This window comes from Antechinus flavipes, chromosome 3 (assembly GCF_016432865.1).
Source record: "Antechinus flavipes isolate AdamAnt ecotype Samford, QLD, Australia chromosome 3, AdamAnt_v2, whole genome shotgun sequence".
NCBI lineage: Eukaryota > Metazoa > Chordata > Mammalia > Dasyuromorphia > Dasyuridae > Antechinus > Antechinus flavipes.
The window spans coordinates 247776535-247800465 of NC_067400.1; the positions used below are offsets into that span (position 1 = coordinate 247776535).

At 34.1% G+C, this 23931-nt stretch overlaps 1 pseudogene; it reads right to left on the reverse strand.

The window, feature by feature from the left end:
- Positions 1 to 4171: 4171 nt before the first annotated feature.
- The window catches only part of LOC127557152 (E3 ubiquitin-protein ligase RNF146-B-like), a 36175-nt pseudogene continuing 16415 nt past the window's right edge, over positions 4172 to 23931 (reverse strand).

A 23931-nucleotide genomic window follows, 5' to 3' on the forward strand; every position in this document is an offset into this window, starting at 1 on the left:
ACCATGTTACTCTCCTGCTTAAAAATTCCCAGCTCAAATAGTCAAATAATCCTTGTGGTTCCTTATTGCTTCTAGAATAAAATACAAATTTCTATTTGTCTTTTTCCAGTCTGACTAAGGCTTCTTTTCTATACTTAGTACAAATTATTCTGTCACATATTTCACAGTTCAGGCAAACAGATATGAGCTTTTCTTTATCTCCATTTTGAACATGCTGGGCTTCAATCCTGGAATGTATCTGATCTTTGCATGGAACTCTCTCCTCGCCTTCATCTCTTAGGCTTCCTTTATTCAAAGCTTAACACAGGAGCCATTATCTACATGAGGCTTTTTCTAACCCCATTTATTTGGGAATGTTTTTCTCCACTCCTGAAATTATTATTTTTATTTATTGTTTTAATCTATATTTTCATCACTTTCCCACAGCCTTCCAATAGAATCCAAGTTCTTTGAGGTTAGGTATTGTTTCATGCTTCACTTTGTACTTTACATTTACTATATCTAACACATCCACCCCAGACTTTTGTTCACCTAAAATTCAAAGTCAATAAACATAAGGTGATGAAAGTGGTTATGTCCTCACTGCTTCCTTGGCCAGGTGAGAGACAGACCTGATGCCCACATCTCACCCAGTTCTTGAGATAAGATCAAAGTAATTTTACTTACTGATTTCTTATAGCTAGAAAAGAAAAAGATTAAAAGATGAGCAGGTCATTCCTTTGCTATGCACACTGAGTTCCAATTCAGCAGCTGCTGAGTTATCAGTTCTTTCAGCTTCATAGCCATTTTTAACATCACACAGTACCAACAACCTGAGTCATTCATGGCTAGAAACCAGCTCCTCAAATTTTCCACTTGGTTGGATTGGAAACAGGCAAAAAAAATCTGAGTATGCTTCAAGGACTGACCCTCAGAGGTCATTCAATCTAAACCACAAATAATTTTGAATATTTCTTGTTGTTCTGAAATGAAGAGTAGTTGAGCTGAGAGGAGCATCCTCTCCTTTCACCATCTTGCTAGATATGAAATGTGCTTCAATATAAATTTAAGAGAGAATTTCTAACTTGAATGGAAATACTTGGCATATTTATTTTTATAGGAAAAAAAGACAATATGCTTCCTAGACTTTCAGAGTTGCTTGCTTTTCCAGTTCATCTAGAGATTAATCTGTCTACTGGGAAAAATTGAGTCACAGAGTATTTTGCCATATTGTCCAGTCCAATTTATATTTAAGAAATACTAAAAATAATGTAATAATTTTGAATGATTTAGATTCAAAGAGAATTCTGGATCTTTTAAAATATTTTAGAAAGTTATAATGCTAAGAATTTTGAAAAGACAATGAAAAAGTGATTTGTTTATTATTTATTTTGCGAAGAAAACAAAGTCCAATTTCATTTATCTGTAGTTAGAATAATTATAAACTCCAGGGATTTATAATCCATTTTTTTTTTTACAAAAAAAAGATCTTTGGAAGATCTTATGATAGTTATACCAAACATTTTTTACAGGAAAAAAATAATAAAAAGACCATGACAATTGTTATTTGAAGCATTCTACACACAAAGAACTATTCTCTATATCAGGGCTTGGATGGCCAAGCTCTTAGCATCACAATGAATAAATCACTGTTTCATTGAGTTAAGATTTCTTTCTATCTTTAGAAGAGGCTTTCTCTTGGCCTCTTTCTCATTATATTTTTGCATTACACTCTGTCTTATTCTGGCCCCAATAACACATATACAACCTTTCCAAGTCTACAGTACTATGACTATGACTCATTTATAATCCTTCCCTTCCCCCTTTCTATTCTTCCTCTTTGCTCTTTTTACTTCTCCCCCCATGTAGTTTCTTCATGTCAGTTTGTAAACAGTTTCCCCCCATATAATACTAGAAACATCGTGGTGACTATTTATATAATGTTAGGGTCTCAGGACTATAGTTGCTAGAAGCTGGAACTAAGAAGTAGGACATTCTGATAGTGAAGTCCTTGAAAGGAGGGAAGAAACTGAGGGAAGTTGCCCTCAACAAACACAGAAGGGGCATTGTTGGGAATTTTAGCAAATCTCAGTGAATATGTGTAACTCTGGCAATAGGCTTGAATGAATTCAAATTCAGATACTTTCTCAATTTATGTCAACTTATTTTACTCTAGATATTTTTAGAAAAGATGAATGAAAATTGTTTATTACTAATTGAAAAATATGAAGATTATGGGAACATACTGATATGTTAGGACTTAAAGGAGCCCAGATCCCAGATTCCCTTCTCTACTCCAAGCACCTTGGCTCTAAGATATACCAAAAGGATTAATGATAAAGAAATTCAAAGTGTCAGCTATAAAAATCTCCATCTGGTACAGGATACACAAAAAAGACTGCCAGAATCCAGCAGAAACACAGAATAGAGACAAACTAGGGTAAATGGAAAACAAAGCCCAGTCTTACAATAGGAAGTAGCTAAAATGGCTCCTAGAACAGAGATTAAAGAATCCTATTCCTATCTGCAGCAATAAATTAGGCCATGCAGAAGAGAAGGAAAGGGGAAAAATATTTGTTAAATGGCAAAAAATGGGCTAAGTACAAATATTATCTCATTTGATCCTTACAAAGACACTTGAGGAAACAGACTCAGAAAAAAGAGATTTGCCAGGAATCACATAGCTAGTATGTATTTAAGGTCAAATTTAAACTTAAGTTTTCCTAAATCCAGGCCTATTACTCAATTTACTGAACCATGTCCCATACATATCAAGACCTAGGCAACACCTTATCAATAACAATTGACAAAGAAAATAGGTAAGGGAAAGTCATCTAAGAACTATTAAATTGCCAGAAAATCATGACCCCCTCAAAATCCTGGGTACCATATTTCAAGAAACTTCCTAATTATCTTAGAGCAAGTAAGCAAGGTGAAAATTGAGTCAATTCTACAAATAAACAGTTGAAAAAAGTTCCAAAATGAAAATTTCCAAGAACAGTCGAAATAGGGTCATAGTGTTCTAAGAATTGTAGTTTTGTAGATTTTCTATAGACTTTAATTTGATTGTTGGTGTTCTAAATGTGATATTGAGTCTAACGCCAATATAAAAATACTGCTAAAAGAGATGAATTCTATGGTTCTTGAAATTCTTGCTATAAATGAAACCAAAAGAAAGGAAGTTGAAATTGAATAGAAAGATGGGTCACTAAATAGAATTCTTTGGAGAAAAATGGAAAAGAGATGGGAGACTTGATTTTATTGTACACCAAAGGCTGCAAGAAATTTTATTTCATGGGATATCTCATCTTTTATCACAATACTGATCAGAAATATTTGCAAGAAAATTTGTTATTCAGTGGTTTCAGTTATGTCCAATTCTTCATGACTCTGTTTGGGTCTTTCTTGGCAATGATATTGAAATGATTTGCCATTTCTTTCTCTACCTCATTTTACAGATGAGGAAACTGAATAAATAGGATTAAGTGATTTGTCCAGGATAATACAAATAGTAAGTGTCTGAAGCTGTGTTTGATTTCAGGTCTTCCTAACTCCAGGTCTGGCACTTTATCTGAGATAAGAAGGCTACCTTGACAATAATTGCACTTTATAGACCAGCATCAGTTGTTGAACATGAAGAAGGAGAACAATTCTATGAAGATATCTAGGCAAGATTTTCTTAACTTAGTCAAATTATATTCTGATACTTGGTAACTTTAATGAAGAAAAATGAGAAAAGGTGAATATTATGAGAATTATGGTAGAGAATGATTAAAAATATGAAGTGGAAGACTTGTGTTCTACATAAAAGCTTTATATTATGAACACTTCATTGAAGAAGTGTTGGACAGGGAAAGTAGCAAGTAGGATTACAAAAGAATAAAAGAGATCATAATTTGTTAGGTCTAGCTCATTCAGGTAAAGGGAAGTGCAATCCAGGATGCGAAGCATCAGGCGCTACCCCAGCAAGCCAGTGGGAGGTCATGGATCCAAGTACAACATGAGCAGGCAAATGTCAACATTAGCTTGTTCCACATGCCTAAGCATAGCCCCAGGCTAACAGGAAGATCCCAGCTCTGAAACCAGACAGGACACAAGCAGTACACAGGCAGATGGTAACATCAGGACCATTCCCCATATGTCTCAGCAGATGGGTATATATGTATAACAATGCTGAGTGAATAGTTAGATATTAGTTCGGAGACCCCTTAACTCTAGCTGCTTCCAGGTAACTCCAGGGCAGCTCCAGGTAAGCTGCCAGATCCATCAGTGATTCATCTCCCTTCCTCAGCACATCATCAGCTATGAGGATCCTGTCTTCCTCATGGGCTTCAGGGCAGCACCAGGCAAACAGGGCCTGCAACCCAAAGCATAAGAAACTTAGGACAATGCTCCTTGCATCTCAGGAGCAAAGCCTAAATTTGAGAGCAAGTAAAAAGACATATAAAGATGAGCAAATAACAACAAAAAAAGAATCTGACCATAGAAACTTATTATGGTTAAAGGGAACATCAAGACACAAACTCAGAAGAGGGCAAAGGTGTCAAAACACCTATGGGCAAATCCTTAAAGAAAACTAGGAATTGGTCTCAGTCCCAGAAAGAATTTATGGAAGAGCTCAAAGGGGAGTTTAAAAATCAAATAAAAGAGGTGGAAGAATAATTAGGGAAAGAAATGAAAGTAATGCAAGAAAATCATGAAAGAAAAGTCAACAGCTTGGAAAAAAGAAAGCAATTCCTTAAAAAGAAGAAGAGGCAAAATAAAAAAGGAGGTACAAAAATCCACTGAAGAAAACAACTCCTTATAAAGTAGCTGGGGATTAATCTGTATGAAGTATAAATACCTTCAGGCTAGTTCCACAGAAACAAGTAGGGAAGCTCTGGGACTATCAGGGTTTGGCTGGAGCCTCAGCAGAAACCACAGAAACTTTCACTTCCCTGACTATGTGAACCCCTGATGATTAGGAAGGCCAGGCCCAACTTTGCTTCAAAGATTCCACCTTAAGCAAGAAGGAATCAGCACACCTGATGAGTGTGAAGGCAGTGGGACAGGGATGCTGCTGGCTGCAGGTACATGTGGGAGGAGGGGGGACTTTTGGTTTGGGGTTATAGGCCAGAGGGGAAAGCTAAAGTGAAGCTAGAGGTCTCATCCTCTACCCCATGATTAGAGTTGCTTATACTAATACTTCTCATTTAAAAAAAAAATGAACTGGGAAAGAAGAATCCAACCATAGAAACTCACGATGGGAATAAGGAAGACTGGGATTCATCTTCAGAGGAGGACACTGAAGTAAAAAAAAAAAAAAAACCTTCTATCCCAAAGTGTAATAGTGGCCTGCCCAGTAAAAAAATTTGTAGAACTCAAAAAAGAATTTAAAAATCAAATGAGATTCAGTGAGAAAAACAAAAAATAAATATATAATTAAATGAAAGCCATTCTAGAAAAATAAGATTATGAAAAAAAAAAAGGTAACTAGCTAGAAAAGGAGATACAGAATCTTAAAGACAAAAATAACTCTTTGAAAATTAGAAATGGGCAAGGGGAAGCCAGTGAAGCTATTAGAGATGAAGAAATAAAGAACAGAATATAAAGAATGAAAAAATACAACAGAATGTAAAGCAACTTATAAGAAAAACAACAGATCCAGAAAACATATCAAGAAGAGAAAATATAAGAATAATTGTACTATGTGACTAAAAAAAGAACTTTGTCACAATAATGCAAATGATCCAAGAAAATTGTCCTAAAGTGATAGAAAATGAGGAAAAAGTAGAAATCGAAAAAACCTACCAATCACTATCTCAAAGAGATCCTTTGTGGAAAACACTTAGGAATATTATTAACAAATTTTGAAACCCCCAGATGAAAGAGAAAATTTTGCAAGAAACAAGAAAAAAATTCAAATATACTGGAGCTACAATTAGAATTGTATAGGACTTATTAGCAACTACTATAAAAGATCACAGGTCCTGGAATCATATATATCAACAATAAAAATAAATAGACCTGTAAACAAAAATATCATATCCAGCAAAATTAACCATAATGTTAAATGGGAAAAAAATGTACATCCAGTGAACTTGCAGATTTTCAGGACTTTCAACCAAACCTGAATTCAATAAAAAATTTAACATGTAAGAGTTAATATCAAAGATTAATTTTAAGGAACTTAACATGGACAAATTATTTATGTTTTTACATGTAAATCTATATATCTCATATTTCAGATTGACATCAGTAATTGGGTAACTCAGGAGAAAGTTTGGGGCAGAATTGAAAATGATCTGACTCTAAAAATCAAAACCACCTAGAAAAAGGTAAAAATAATAGTTATGTTATATAAGTGAGATGCAGAAGAAGAATAGACACAAAGGCATTAGAGAGGGGAAGAGGGCTTGTAGTTCTGAAAATCTACTCACTATATATAGGCAACACTATATATATATACCATGCAGGGTATATCAACCTCCAAAATTTATAAAGAAATAAGAGGGGTGATATGGGTGAAGGAGAAAGCAAAGGTTGGAGGAAGAAGACAAAGGAGGAATCCAGGGGTGGGGGGAGGTTAAATAATAGCAATTCAAGTTAAGAAGCAGAATTAAAATAGAAGAGTTAATAGGGATAGGAAAGAAGAGATACATACAAACAAATTTATTAGGAAAAAATATGGCTAATAATCATTAATTTTAGACAAGGTCAAACTTAAAGATTCAATCAAAAGAGGAATTTACATTATATGTCAGTCATAATAGTTTTTTTAGATGCATGTTTACATATGGGTAAATGCATGTTTGTATATATGTGTGTATGTATATCTGAGTATATGTAAATATGTATGCATGTAGTCTTATGTAAGTATGTTTATAGATATATGTATATGTGTGTAGGTCTGTGAGTGGGTATGAATATATATGTATATATGTGTGTGTATGAGTGTGTACATGTCTGTGTTTATATATATATATATATATATATTTGTGTTTAACTATAGCCTGAAATAGAAGAAAAGAAAAAAGAAAAAAAAAAGGATAAAATAAAAAAGCACACAGCAAAGAATAAAAGAATAACCTACAAGGAAGTAAAGAAAAGATGGACATATGTATATGATTTCTTTGACTATTATATTCTTTTTTTTAAAATGGCAATTTATTGCTTTATATTTTGAATCCTCCCTGATGTTCTGCTGGGCACATGACAATGCTCTACTTTGTTTTGTTTTCCTTTTCTTTCTTTTATCTATTGTGTCTTCTTTTTCTTATCTAATGAAATAAATATAAAATAAATGGGAAAAATGTTCAGCATATCTTGCTTTAGTTTCTGTATGAATGGGAAGTTATTTATTTGTCAGTTTACTCATCTGTAAAATAAGGGGTTTTGATTAAATGGTCTAGGAAGACCCTTCCAGCTCTAGAACTTATGTTCTGGCTATCTTGGGGAATGAAGAAATCAGTTGTATTTTTTCTTTTACACTATAGAGCCATGTTTCTTAATTATCACTATATTGCTCAGTAATATTAGATTGACTGGAGTACTCTCACATTTTATTGGGTAGAAGAAATCAGTTGGATGAGGATTCACAAAAGCCAAATTTCACTCAATGTATGCAGGTACAAATCCCACTGATGAATGATCAAAGAGCATCAAGTTCACTGGTTACTAACAAATTGGTATCAGTATCTTTTTTGGACAGTATGTTTTTTGCCTTTGTGATTTTACTCGGAAAAGGATGAAGACTTGGGAAAAAAGTTGAAATGATCATACATCTTTGCAAACTGCTTTTTCTTGAAAATTTAAAATAGTATAGAGGTCACTTGCTACAGTATCTTTTTAATAGAATACTAAGTATAGAGTCAAATAGACCAGGATCAAAACTCTGCAAAAAACAAACAAACAAAAAACTAGAATTGGCCAAATGGAAAAGGAGGAAAAAATGCTAATTGAAGAAAATAATTTATTAAAAATTAGAATTGGGCAAGAAGAAGTTAATGACTCTATGAGATATCAAGAATCAATTTTTTTTAAAAAATGAAATAATAGAAGAAAGTGTGAAGTACTTCATTGGAAAAACTGATCTGGAAAACAGATGCAGGAAAGATAATTCTATACATATTTATGTATATATGCATATACACGTATATGTAATAATATACATTATTATACATATGTGTGATAATTACTAAAAGTGTTAATCAAAAGGAGAACTTGGACATCTTTCAAGAAATAATGAAGGAAAACTGCTTTAATATCCTAGAACTAGAGAGTAAAATAGACATTGAAAGAATCCCTTGATCACCTCTGGAAAGTGATCCATAAATAAAAACTTTCAGGAAATTCCAAATTCCCAAGCTCCCAGGTCAAGGAAAAAAAATACTTCAAGCAGTGTGGAAAGAAACAATTCAAATATCAGTGGACCACAGTCAGGATTACACAAGATTTAGAAGCTTCTACATTAAAAAACCTGGAGGTCATAGAACATGATATTCTGAAAGACAAAGGAATTAGGACTGCAACCAAAAATCACCTACCTGACAAAAATGAGCAAAATCCTTCAAGGGAACAAAAAGTCATTCAATGAAATGAAAGGCTTTCAAGCTTTCATAAGGAGAAGACCAGAGTTAAACAAAAAATTGGACTTTCAATGTTAAGACTAAAGATATGCATAAAAAGGTAAAAAGAAAATGTAAGAGATTCAATAAGGTGAAACTGTTTACATTCCTAATGGGAAAATGGCACTTGTAATTCTTAAGAACTGTATCACTAATAGTGCAGTTAGAAGGAGTGTACATAGACAGAAGATATGGGTTTAAGGTGAATTTGAGGGAATGACAAAAAACAAAACAAAAACAAAAATGAGGAAGAAAGAGAATTATAATCTGAGCAGAAGAAAGGGAGAAGTAGAATATGATAAATGATCTCACATGAAGAGGTGCAAAAGACCTATTACAGTAGAGGGGGAAATGAGAGGTTAGGTAGAGAATATCATTTTAATCTTACTGTCATCAGAATTGGCTCAGTGAGGGAATAACATATATAATCATTTGCCAGAAATCTATCTTACCCTACAAGAAAGGAGGAAATTAAGAAAGGCAGAGAGGGAAACTGTCAGAAGGAAGGGCAGATTAGAGGAGGTAGTGGAGGAAAACATTAGTGAGGAGAGAAAGGACAAACAGAAAAGAAAATAGGATACAGGGAAATACACAATTACTAATTATAACTGTGAATGTGAATGGGATAAAATCTCCCATAAAATGAAGCAAAGAGCAGAGCCAATCAAAAATCATAATTCTACAAAATTTTGTTTATGAGAAATATAGTTGAAGCAGAAAGAGATAACAGAGGAAAGATAAGGGGTTGGGGAAGAATCTATTATGCTTAATCTAAAGGTTACAAAAAAGAAGAGATAGAAATCATAATCACAGAGGAAGCAAAAACTAAAATAGTACTAATTAAAAGAGATAAGGAAGGAAGTTATGTTAATAAAAGATACCATAGACAATGAAATGATATCAATATGAAACATACGTACCAAATGATATAGCTTCCAGTTTCTTCTAAGCTTTTTTTTTTTTTTTGGCTGAGGCAATTGGGATGAAATGACTTGCCCAGGTTCATACAGCTTAGAAGTGTTAAGTGTATGAGACCAGATTTGCACTCAGGTCCTCCTGACTTTAGGGCTGGTGCTCTATCCACTGCACCACCTAGCTGCCCCAGCTTCCAGTTTCTTAAAGGAAAGTTAAGTGAGTTATAGAAGGAAATAGATAGCAAAATTATACTAGTGAAGACCTTAACTGTCCCCTCTCAGAACTTGATAAATTCAATTAAAAAATAAAAAAGAAAGAAACCATGGAAAATAATTAGAAAATTTGGACATGACAGACCTCTATAGAAATTTGAATGGAAATAGAAAAGAATTTACATTTTTCTCATAATAAATGATACCTACACACACAAAAAAAATGACTATATATTAGGGTACAAAACTCTCAAAATCAAATGTAGAAAGGCAGAAATATAAAATGCATCCTTTTCAGATTACAATGCAATAAACATTCCATTCAACAAAAATCAGTGGAAAGAGATTTAAAAATTAATTGGAAACTAAATAATCTAATCCTAAAGAATAAATGGGATAGGCAGAATCAAAATGGTGAAGAAAAGTCAGGAAGTTGCCTGAACTCTTCCCAGTTTCTCTCAGAAGCAACACTAAAACAAATCTCTATGTGGACTCTGAAGTGACAGAACCTGCAAAAAAACCCAAGTGAAACAATTTTCCAGCTTAAGATAACTTCAAAGGACTTCAGGAAAGATCTATCTCACTAGAGTAAAAGGACACCATAGCCCAGCATAGGCAAGATGCAAGCAATCTAGCTGGAGAACCTTAGTCACAGCACAGATCAGAAGCAGCGGCCTATTGATCACTGGGCTAGTGGCTCAGCGGGCCAGCCCTAGCACAGAAGGCAAAATGCAAACCCCTGAACTTTCAGCTCAATAGACCAGGCCAATCCAGAGCAGTGTGAAAGGCGTTTGCACCTGAAGTCTCAGTGCAGAAAGCCAGTGATAAAGCCCCTTTATTGCTGCAAAAAAGGCCTGGCACAATCTCCTCCAGATCTTAGGAGCCGAGTTCAACTTTTAAGAAATGAGCAAAAAGACAAAAAAAGAGCCCTGATCATAGAAAGCTATGTGACTATGGTGACAAAGAAGATCAAAATATAAACTCAGAAGAGGACAGCAATGATAAAATATCTACATGTGAAACCTCAGAGGGGAATGTGAATTGATCTTAAGCTTAAAAGATTTCTTGAAAGAGCTCAAAAAGGATTTTAAAAATCAAGTAGGAGAGGTAGGAGGAAAATTGGGGAAAGACATGAGAACTATGCAGGATAATTATGAAAAAAAGTGAACAGTTTGGAAAAGGAAGCACAAAAAATGACTGAATAAAGCAATTTAAAAATAGATTTGATAAAATAGGGGGAAAGTACACTGAAAAAGACAACTCTTTTAAAAATAGATTTGGCAAAATAGATAAACAATACACTGAAAAAAATAACTCCTTAAAAATGGAATTGGCAAAATGGGGGGGAAAAGTCCACTGAAGAAAGCAACTTCCCTAAAAAGTATATTTGGCCAAATGGAAAAAAAAGCTAATGAAAGAAAATTATTGGACAAGTGAAAGCAAATGACTCAATGAGATATCAAGGATCAGTCAAATAAAAATTTAAAAATATAAAATGTAAAATAGCTCATTGGAAAAACAATCAACCTGGAAAATAGATCTAGGAGAGATAACTTAATAATTATTGGGCTACCTGAAAGCCATGATCAAAATAAGAGCCTAGACAACAGCTTTTAAGAAATCATGGAGGATTTCCTAGATTTCCTAGAACCAGGGATAAAAATAGTCGTTGAAAGAATACACTGATCAGCTCCTGAAAGAGACCCCAAAATGAAAACTGCAAGGAATATTGTAGCTAAAATACAGAATTATCAAGTCAAGGAAAAAATACTGCAAGCAATCAGAAAAACAATTCAAATATCAAGGAGTCACAGTCAAGATTAGCCAGCACTTAGCAGCTTCCATGTTAAAGAATTGGAAGACCTGGAGTATGATATTCCAGAAGGCAAAGAAGCTTGGACTACAAGCAATAATCAGCTACTCAGCAAAACTGAGCATAATCTTTCAGGAGAAAAGTAGGACACTCAATGAAATATGGAAATTTTCATTATTTCTGATGAAAACAGAGCTGAACAGAAAATTTCATCTTCAAATACAAGACTCGAGACACACAAAAAAAGGTAAACAAGAAAAAGTATGATCTTTAAAGGTAAACCTCTTTACATTCCTACATGGGAAGATGATACTTGTAACTCTTGAAAACTGTATCTTTGTGAGGAAAATTAGAAGAGGTATTCATAGATGTGGTGGGGGAAGTTATAAATTAACTTTGATGTAATGAAATAAAAAAGAAATTAAAATGTGTAAAAAAGGATTGTATTGGGTGAAGAGGAAAGGAGAGGTAGAATGGGGTAAATTACATCACATGAAGAGGCATAAAAGACCTATTACACCACAGGGAAAGAAGGAAAAGGGGTGAGCATGTTAGAACTTTAATCTCATTAGGTTTGGCTCAAAGAGGGAATGATCACACCTAATTTGGTATAGAAATTTAACTTAGCAAGTGATCTACATACCTAGTTTGGTATAGAAATTTAATTTACATAATAGGGAAGTAGGAGGAGAAAAGGGAAAGAAAAGTGGAGAGGGAAAGCTGATAAAAGAGAGTACATAAGAAGAAAGAGAAAGGAATAAGAAAAGGGAGGGAGCTGATAGAAGGGAGGACAGATTGAGGGAGGTGGGGATCAAAAGCAATATATTAGTGAGGAGAGACAGGGTGAAAAAGGGGAAAAAGTATAAATGGAGAAAACTAGGTTGGAGATAAATTCAAAGTTAGTAATCATAACTGTGAGTGTGAATTGGATGAACTCTCCCATAAAGCAGAAATGAATAGCAGAATGGAATAAAAGCCAGAATCCTACAATATGTTGTTTACAAGAAACACATTTGAAGCAGAGGGTGACACATAGAATAAAGGCAAAAGGCTGGAACAGAAAATATGCTTCAACTGAAGTTAAAAGAAAAAGCAGGGGTAATTTTGATCCCAGACAAAGCAAAAGCAAGAATAGATCTAGTTAAATTAGAGAAGGAAGAAAACTACAGCATCCTAATTGTATTATAGACAATGAAGTGATATCAATATTAAACATATATGCACTAAGTTGGATAGCATTCAAATTCTTAGAAAAGTTAAAAGTCATAGGAAGAAATAAATGGCAAAACTATACTAGTGGGGGATCTCAACATATCTCTCAGAACTAGAACATTCTAAACACAAAATAAACAAAAAAAGTCAACAAAATAAACAAAGTGAAGAGAATTTTTAGAAAAGTTAGACCTCTGGAGAAAATTGAGTGGGGATAGTAAGGAATATACCTTTTTCTCAGCAATACATGGTATCTCATTAAAAATGACCAAATATTAGGGCATAAAAACTTCACAATCAAATGTAGAAAGACAAAAATATTAAATGCATCCTTTCAGATCATAATGCAATAAAATTATGTGTAAGAAAGGACCATAAAAAATAGACCAAACAATTAATTGGAAACTAAATAATTTAATCCTAAAGAGTGGGTCAAACAACAAATCATAGAAACAATCTAATTTCATCCAAAAGAATGACAATAATGAGATAACATAGTGAAACTTATGGACCACGACCAAAACAGTTCTTAGGGGAAATTTTATATCACTAGATGCTTACATGAATAAAATAGAGAAAGAGGAGATCAATAACTTGGGCATGCAATTAAAAATATAGAAAAACAAATTTTTAAAAACTAATTAAATACCAAATTAGAAATTCTGAAAATAAAAGGAGAGATTAATAAAAATGAAAGCAAAAAAGCTTTTGAATAATAAATAAAACTAAGACTTGGTTTTTTACAAAAAATAATAAAATAGGTAAATTTTTGGTTAATTTTAATAGAAAAAAAGAAAGAAAATCAAATTACTAGTATCAAAAATGAAAAGGGTGAACTTATCACTAATAAAGAAGAAATTAAAGTAATAATTAGGAGCTATTTTGCCCACCTGTATGCCAATAAATCTGATGATCTAATTAAAATGGATGAATATTTACAAAAATACAAATTGCCCAAATTAACAGAAAAGGAAATAAAATGCTTAAATTGCGCCATTTTAGAAAAAGAAATTGAACAAGCCATTAATGAACTCCCAAAGGAAAAAATATCCATGACAGAAGGATTTACAAGTGAATTATACCAAACATTTAAAGAACAATTAATTCCAATACTATATAAATTATTTGAGGAAATGGGAAACGAAAAAGTCCTACTTAAATTCTTTTTATATGTGGTGCTGATGCCTAAACCAGGAAGATCCAAAACAGAGAGAGAAAATTATAGACCAATTTCTCTAATGAATGTTGATGCAAAAATTTCAAAATATTAGCAAAGAGCTTACAGGAATTTTTCACCAGAATAATATACTATAACCAAATGGGATTTATATCAGAAATTCAGAACTGGATCAATATCAGAAAAACTGGTATAATTGACCATATTAATATCAAAACTAACAAAAATCATATGATTATCTCAATAGATTCAGCGAAAGAATTTGACAAAACACAGCACCCATTCCTAATAAAAAACACTAGAGGGCATAGGAATAAATGGAGTTTCCCTTAAAATGATAAGCAGAATTTCTCTAAAATCATCAGGAAGCAGTGTATGTAATGGGGATAACCTAGGAACATTCATAAGATAAAAAATATTATTGTTCTATAACTACTGATGAGCAGGCTGATTTCAGAAAATTCTGGAAGACTTACATGAACTGATGCTAAGTGAAGTGAGCAGAACTAGAAGAACATTATACACAGTAAAAGCAAGATTATGTGATAATCAATTATAATAGACATATCTTCTTAGCGGTACAGTGATCCAAGACAATTCCAATAGATTGTGATAGAAAATGCCATCCTCAACCAAAGAAAGAACTCTGGAGACTGAATCAGATCTAAGTGTAGTATTTTCACCTTTTTGTTTGTTTTTTCTTTCTTGTAGTTTTTCCCTTTTGTTCTGATTTTTCTTTAACAACATGACTTATATAGAAATATATTTTAAATGATTGAACATGTGTAACCTATATGAGATTGCTTGTTTTCTTGTGAGGGAGGAAGGAAGGAGAAAAAAAATGGAATTTAAAATCTTACAAAAGTTTATACTGAAAAACATCTTTACATGTAATTGTAAAAATAAAATACTATGTAGTAAAAAAAAAAAAAAGAAAGAAAGAAAGAAAGAAAGAAAAAGTAGACCAAAGAACAAATTATAGAAACAATCAATGATTTCATTAAGGAGATTTACAACAATAAAACAACATGCCAAAACAGTGCTCAGGGAAAATTTTATGTCTCTAAATTTTTACAGCAATAAAACAGAGAAAGAGCAGATGAATGAATTAAATATGCAACTAAAAGAAACTTGGAAAAGAACAAATTAAAATCTCCAGTTGAGCACCTAATTGGAAATCCTGAAAACCAAAGGTAAGATTGATAAAATGAAAGTAAGAAAACTATTGAGCTAATAAATAAAGCTAGGAGCTGATTTTATGGAAGAAAACCTAATAATATAGATAAACTATGAGTTAGTTTGATAGAAGAAGAAGTAGAAGTAGAAGATGAAGAAGATGAAAAAGAAGAAGATGAAGAAAATGAAGAAGAAGAAGGAAAAGAAGGAGGAAGAGGACAAGGTGGTGGAGGTGGAGGAGGAGGAGGAGAAGGAAAAGAAAGAGGAGGAGGAAACCAAATATTCAATATCAAAAATGAAGAGTGAATTCACCACTAACAAAGAGAAAATAAAAACAATCATTAGGAAATATTTCTCACAATCTGAGCAAAATAATTGAATTTATAAAAAATATAAATTGCTCAGATTAACAGAAAAGGAAATAAAATAGCTAAATAATCTCATTTTAGAAAAAAAAATTGAAAAAGATCTCAATGAATTCCCTAAGAAAAAAATTCCCAGGGTCAAATGAATTCAAAAGTGAATTCTAATAAACATTAAAGAACAATTAATTCCAATACTATGTAAATTATTTAGAAAAATAGAAAAAGAACCTACCAAATTCTTTTTATGACACAAATATGGTGCTTGACACCTAAACCAGGAAAACATAAAACAAAGAAAGAAAACTATATACCAATTCTGGAATTGTAGCTGTATGATTCTGATCTCAAGGTAGAACAATGACTAAGTTCTAGTCTTCAGCCAAGCACATAAGTTTTCGGTGGAATAACCAGGGCAGGAGTCTTAAGCCAAAGGGAATCTGGCAGTTCGGTGACTCTGAACTTGTAGAGTGACCTAATAATATCTGAGTCCAACAGTAGTCTACTGAAACCCTAAGGATAAGCCAACAGAGCAAAATTTAGATTCTAGCACAAACAAACTTTAGACCAAAAGAGCAGTTAATAGACCTTACTCAGTTTCACACTGCTTTGGTAGCACTGAAAACTCTTAGACCCTCATCCTGAATTGTAAAAGCATCAAAAGTGCTTGAGGACAAAGGATCAAGTCAGACAGATTGTAAATGGACTAAGATTACCAACATAAAGATCCAACTCAAGAAGTAGGCTGGAATGAAAAAAAAATCTCACTATAAAAGCCTTTTATTTTGACAGACACAAAAATACCTATAAGCAAAGTGTCAAAGGAAAATGCAACTTGTACACAAGTCTAACAGGATTTCCTAGAAGTAGGATACAAAATAAACCCACATAAGTCATCAGCATTCTTATATATCACTAACAAAACCCAACAGTTAGAGTTACAAAGAGAAATTCCATTTAAAATAACTACTGATTGTATAAAATATTTAGGAATCTATCTGCCAAGGGAAAATCAGAAACTTTATGAGCAAAACTACAAAACTCCACACAAATTAAGTCTGATCTAACCAACTGGAAAAATATTAAATGCTCTTGGATTGGGCTAGCAAATATAATAAAGATGACAATACTATCTAAACTAATCTATTTATTTAGTGCTATACCAATCAGACTCCCAAAAAACTACTTTGATGACCTAGAAAAAATAACAACAAAGTTCATATGGAAAAACAAAAGGTCAAGAATTTCAAGGGAATTAAGGAAAAAAAAAATCAAATGAAGATGGCCTAGCTGTATCTGATCTAAAACTATATTATAAAGCAGCAGTTACTAAAACCATCTGGTATTGGCTAAGAAATAGACTAGTTGATCAATGGAATAGGTTAGGTTCAAAAGACAAAACAGCCAATAACTTTAATAATATAGTGTTTGACAAACCCAAAGATCCCAGTTTTTGGGATAAAAATGCATTATTTGATAAAAATTGCTCGGAAAATTGGAAATTAGTATGGCAGAAAGTAGGCATTGACCCACATTTAACACCATACACCAAGATAAGGTCAAAATGGGTTCATGACCTAAGCATAAAGAATGAGATTATAAATAAATTGGAAGAGCACAGGATAGTTTACCTCTCAGACCTGTGGAAGAGGGAAGAATTTATGACCAAAGAAGAACTAGAGATCACTATTGACCACAAAATAGAAAATTTTGATTATATCAAATTGAAGTTTTTGTACAAACAAAACGAATGCAGACAAGATTAGAAGGGAAACAATAAACTGGGAAAACATCATTTATTTATTTTAATATTTTATTTTATTTTATAATAACTTTATATTGACAGAACCCATGCCAGGGTAATTTTTTACATTATCCTTTGCACTTGCTTCTGTTCCGATTTTTCCCCTCCCTCTCTCCACCCCCTCCCCTAGATGGCAAGCAGTCCTATATATGTTAGATATGTTGCAGTATATCCTAGATACAATATATGTTTGCAGAACCAAACAGTTCTCTTGTTGCACAGGGAGAATTGGATTCAGAAGGTAAAAATAACCTGGGAAGAAAAACAAAAATGCAAATAGTTCACATTCGTTTCCCAGTGTTCTTTCTTTGGATGTAGCTGCTTCTGTCCATCATTTATCAATTGAAACTGAGTTAGGTCTCTTTGTCAAAGAAATCTGGGAAAACATTTTTACAATCAAAGGTTCTGATAAAGGCCTCATTTCCAAAATATATAGAGAATTGACTCTAATTTATAAGAAATCAAGCCATTCTCCAATTGATAAATGGTCAAAGGATATGAACAGACAATTCTCAGACGAAGAAATTGAAACTATTTATAGACATATTAAAATATGCTCCAAATCATTATTAATCAGAGAAATGCAAATTAAGACAACTCTGAGATACCACTACACCCCTGTCAGATTGGCTAGAATGACAGGGAAAGATAATGCGGAATATTGGAGGGGATGTGGGAAAATAAGGACACGGATACATTGTTGGTGGAATTGTGATCACATCCAGCCATTCTGGAGAGCATTTTGGAACTATGCTCAAAAAGTTATCAAACTGTGCATACCCTTTGATCCAGCAGTGTTTCTACTGGGCTTATACCCCAAAGAGATACTAAAGAAGGGAAAGGGACCTGTATGTGCCAAAATGTTTGTGGCAGCCCTGTTTGTAGTGGCTAAAAGCTGGAAAATGAATGGATTCCCATCAATTGGAGAATGGTTGAGTAAATTGTGGTATATGAACGTTATGGAATATTATTGTTCTGTAAGGAATGACCAGCAGGATGAATACAGAGAGGACTGGCGAAACTTACACGAACTGATGCTGAATGAAATGAGCAGAACCAGGAGATCATTATATATACCTCAACAACAATACTATATGAGGATGTATTCTGATGGAAGTGGATCTCTTTGATAAAGAGAGCTAATTCAGTTTTCAACTGATCAAGGATGGACAGAAGCAGCTACACCCAAAGAAAGAACACTGGGAGATGAATATAAACTGCTTGCATTTTTGTTTTTCTTCCCGGGTTATTTATATCTTCTGAATCCAATTCTCCCTGTGCAACAAGAAAAGTGTTCGGTTCTGCACAAATATATTGTATCTAGGATATACTGTAACCTATTTAACATGTAAGGACTGCTTGCCATCTGGGGGAGGGGTGGAGGGAGGGAGGGGAAAAATCGGAACAGAAGAGAGTGCAAGGGATAATTCTGTAAAAAATTACTCTGGCATGGGTTCTGTCAATAAAAAGTTATTAAAATAAAAAAGGAATTCCTAGAAGTATTAAAGCAAGAATTTTAAAAAGAGCCAAAATAATTTTTCGTAAATGAATGAGAGCAGTTGAGAAAAAATGGGAAAGAAAATGAGAAGTAGAGAAGAATGATATGAAAAGAGAACAGCAAAGGAAAATGAAAAAGCTTCCCCAAGAAAATAACTCCTTGAAAATTAGTATAGAAAAAAAAGTATTCAAGTACTGAGAAGACAAATTCAGAATCAATACAAGAATTAGAAGTCACCACCATAAAGAAGTGGAGAAGCAGTAGATAGAGCACTGGCTTTGGAGTCAAGAGGACCTGAGTTCAAATTCAGCCTCAGACATTTACTGGCTATTTAACTCTGCTTAAATCACTTAACCTCAATTGCAGGAGAAGAAAGAAGACAAAGACAAAGAAGAATAAGAAAAACAAAGATTTGGAATATAGTATTCCAGAAGGCAAAGGATCTGGGCCTATAACCAAGAATAACTTACCAGTAAAAATCTACATACTTTCTGTAGGTTAAAAAAAAATTAGTGAAATAGAGACTTTTTGAGTATTCCTGATGAAAAGACAAGAGTTAAGTAGAAAATTTAATATACAAACTTAGGAATCAAAAGAAGCATAAAATAGTAAACATGAGTGACTAATCATATGAGATAACAGGGTCAAACTATTTACATTCTTATAAAGGAAAATGATACATACAGCTTTTCACAACTCCAGCATCAGAAAGTATTATAGATGGAGGCTAATTAGAGGATCTGGAATTAATTTAGTACCATGTTAATTTTTAAGAGAAAAATTAAAGTTTTAGATGGGATGATTTATTTCCTGATCATTCAAATCTCTATTGGTAAATGCAGTAAGTCTATGGCATCCATCATATTCTTGGTGTGCTATAACTCTAAAATCTTGTAGATTGGCATTTATGAGAACAGAAGATTTTTTTGAATCTGAATAAGCTAACACTGAAACATGGCAGTTAATTAAATATTGGAAAGTCTTTTCATATTTTTCTTTCCATTCATCCCCAAAGGATTTTGTATACTCTGAGACAAGTTCATATTTTTTATCCCTCTGGTTCTGAATATCTTCAATCACATGTATATCAGTGAGGTCATTCAATGGTTCAGCAATATCAACAATTATTAACATATTTTTGATAACTACCAAATCCCACTAAAGTTTTTAAGTCTATAAGATAATGTGGGCATACCTAAGTTTTTTTTTTTTTTTGCCTTCTCTGGGACCATGCTTATATATTATTGGAATACATTTGACTGATATATTTAATCGAACTGTAAATGTTACCTGTATATTGACAACTTCAAATTGTCCAACCAATCTAAGACTTTTATGTGTCTTTCTTCATGTTTTTTTAGAGTCTTTCCAAAAACACTCTCATCAAGGTTCTTCATGTCTCTACCTGCTTTTTCCATTAGCTTTTGGAAAGTAGCAAGTTTCTCTAAGATGCTGTTGATGATATGCTTAAACTGGTGAATGCAATCTTCCTCACTTCTAAGAATCTGATAATATCCAAGTCTGAGATTGACATGTCCAGTACAGTTTTTTTATTCAAAGCTAAATAATATATCATACAGCTTATGTCTTTCTATTGTTTTTTTGCTACTATTTCTCATAAAGGTTTTCAGATTACTTCATGATGCCATTGACCAGAATGTCTTCTAAGATTTTCCATCATAGATAGAGGAATCTTTCTAAATATTTCCTACGATGTCATGAATTGAAGTTTTGGATTCTATGAAGTTTGGATTTAGACACATCCCACACTCCATTAATGCAAAAAGGGTTCTTGATTTAAAGTGGTGATCTTCTGGTATACAAATGCCCTCCACCAATGCAGATTGTCTATTAACTTAGCCTTTAACACTTTAATGTTATCTGCAAGTACTGAGAGTTTGAGTAACCCATAGAAAGTTACAGACACAGTATGTGTCCAAGTAGGACTTGAAACCAAGTCATCTATATTCCAAAAACAGTTCTGTAAACACTATCCTGTACTATCAAGATGATAGGAACATAATAGATAAAAAGAATGGAATAGAGTAGCAATCATTATATTGTGTACCAGTGAAAGCTAGTTTGACTGGTATAAGCTTCAGTCTCCCATTTTCAGCCTTTTAGTCAGATGGTATTATGATACTTAACTTTCCTAATTCCCTGATCCTCATTCCTCACTTTTTATTAGGCAATTTAGAAAATAGCATCACTTTACTGCAAAAAACAGGACAATCTCCTATTGGTGCCATACTGGCTTTTTGTCTCAAATGAGATAGAATTTTGAGCTCTGAGAGACTTTGTGCTACCAATTGGAATAGGGATGACCTCGCCTGTCCACTATGTTCTGCTTACTGTGTGGGCATAGAGGCCACATACTGAGACTTTGCTCGCTATCAACTATTTTCTTCTTCTCCTTATATATAGCAATATAGTTTGTTAAAGCTATCTCTGTGTAGGCTGGCTGCTGCTTTTCATCTGAACTCCCCTGCACTACAATCTGGTGTCAGCCGTGAAAATGAAAAGCTTATTCCTGACTTTAGCTTTTTTGGAGAGAAAAAAAGGAGGAGGAGAAGGGGGAAGGGGAATGCCAGAGAAATGAGAATCTTCCTGTGGAACCTGATGGCCAAATACTTAAGAGACTTGGGTTATAAAGGTGTTCACTGGTCAAAAGGGCTTATCTTTTGCACTCTACCAGAATCCTGAGTGATGGCTTGTTTAGGAACAAATAATTAACAGAGAGAAAAGGATTTCATCCTTGGCTGTTGCTCATATTGATAGAAGCATTCACCCAGAAGGCTGAGAGAATGGCAGGGGCGGACTCACGAACAGTAAAATCAGCCAGAATCTTCCTGGCAACCACTACCAAGAAGTTCAATCCAGAAAGATATGGACAGAGGTATGGATATTGGTGAAAGGGACCTCTCCAGGATGTGAGACAGGTCACAGCAGAGTCATATAGAATCCTGAGAATCCTGGAAAGTTCACATTATTAATAAAGGCCCCCAAACTATCTCCATTGTAGAAGATGAATGAATTGTCCCATGGGACTTATCCATTGACCCCCCTCTCCTCCCTTCCTCCTCCCACCTCCAACTCTTGATTGATATAATGCTTACTCACTTCATAGAGCAGGGATAAGAAGCCGCCCTATTAGAATGGCTTTATGTAGCTGCCAAAACCTGGGGAATTTCCTGGTTTCTCCAGACAGGCAGTGGCCCACCCACGGAAGCAATTTCTACTCTGAGATAGGATTCAATTCAATTATTCTGTGAGTAGGGAGTCAGGAAATGGGGATAGGAGGGACACTTCCCCCAGAAGTCCCCACCCAAAAGATCATATGGTGAAGACTACCAGGTCATGGAGTTCCTGGAAGGAAGGGGGGGAAAGGGACTATACGCCAGACCCCTAACAACTTCCTGTGTCAGAAATAAAAAGAGGTAAGGGGATCTCTGAGGCAGTTTTGATATAGGGATGCTTTTATGGAAGTGATTTAGCTAATTGGACAAGAATGTGTTAAAACTGAGGATTAGACTCCTAGATTAGATCCTAGGACTAGGAAGATAGATCACTGTTAGAACAGATCACAGCACCTCAAAGAATAAAGATAATGAAGAGAAGCTAGTTCTTCTCTGTATCTGCTAGACAGATACCTCCAAGTCCCCAACCCCATCATCCCCATCTCTCCCTAGATTAGACAACAGCAATAGGGGTGAGCATGGTCTCCAGCCCAGCTACTCCCACAGAGGATAATAAGATATATTATCATGAAATAAATCATGGTACAGTGATTAAATGGAATTAAACATTTTTAGGACTTCTAGACATCAGGAGTAAGGTGACAATAGTATTAAGATTTATATATACAAGGGACAAAATAATACTCTTTAGTGGCTTCAGCCTAGATCACAATTGATTTCCACAGTTATAGGGAGATTATTCCAATTTATTAAATGCATTATAGATGGGGTGCTCTCCCCGCACCTTGACATCCCTCACAAAAGTGGTACAAATTTGGAATTCTAGATAGGGATAGAGATCATTGCCCTAATGAAAGAACTCTTAGGCCATCTCTCAGTTCAACAGACCAGTGTGACTACTAAGAAAGACTAATGATATATGGTGACTATTAAAAGCTAAACCAAATTGTGGACATGATTTATTTCAGTCTGTTCTACTATAGTAACTCTGATTAAAATTCTGGTGGCCATATCTGGTGAAGATGGTGATATGCTGGACTGGAATACTGCTCTCTTTTTTATTTCCTGAAGGGAGCAGGATGACAGTGCATTTGAGGTAGCTAGGTAGAGCAGTGAATAGAACTCTGGGACTGGTGTCAGAAAAATTTGAATTCAAATTAGAGACTTACTAGGTATGTCAGCCTGGGCTAGTCATTTAATTTCTGTTCCTGCTCCCTTTACAAAATGGGGGTAATAATAGCATAATAGCGACTACTTCCATATTATTGTGAGGATCAAATGATATAATAATTTTTTTTTACTAAGACATTTGGGGTTAAATGACTTGCCCAGGGTCACACAGCTAGGAAGTGTTAAGTGTCTGAGGCCAGATTTGAATTCAGGTCCTCCTGACTTCAGGGCTGGTGCTCTATCCACTGCATCACCCAGCTGCCCCCAAATAATAATTTTAAAGTTCCAAGCACAGCCTCTGACACAGTATAAACTATAAAAATGTTAGCTATCATTATTATTTTATACTTTTACTTATCCAGAGAATGCAGTACACTTTCACTGTTCTGCTCTAAGGATACCTCAATAGCCTAGCCCTCTGTCAGCATCGTGTGGGGTAAATAGTGGCCAAACTCCAATTTGATTTGGATATTACAGTTATGCACTGTGTTGATGATAATGAACACATGAGACAAAAATGGGAACTACTCATACTACTTAAGTGTTTAATTGGATCAAAATGGGTAGAGTTTAACTCATAGAAGATACAAGGGCCATACTAATACATCAAGTTCCAAGGAGTCCAATGACAAGGACCCAGAGGGATATTCCTACGAGGGCCAGGAGTTATTTCTGACCTTGAAGACCCTAATAACCAAAAAGGGGACTTAGATCCTGAACGGGCTATGCATGTACTGGTACCAGGTGGTATATCCCATATTTAGGTAGCATTAAGATGTCACTCACAGTCACAAGTTGGTGGCTGACAGA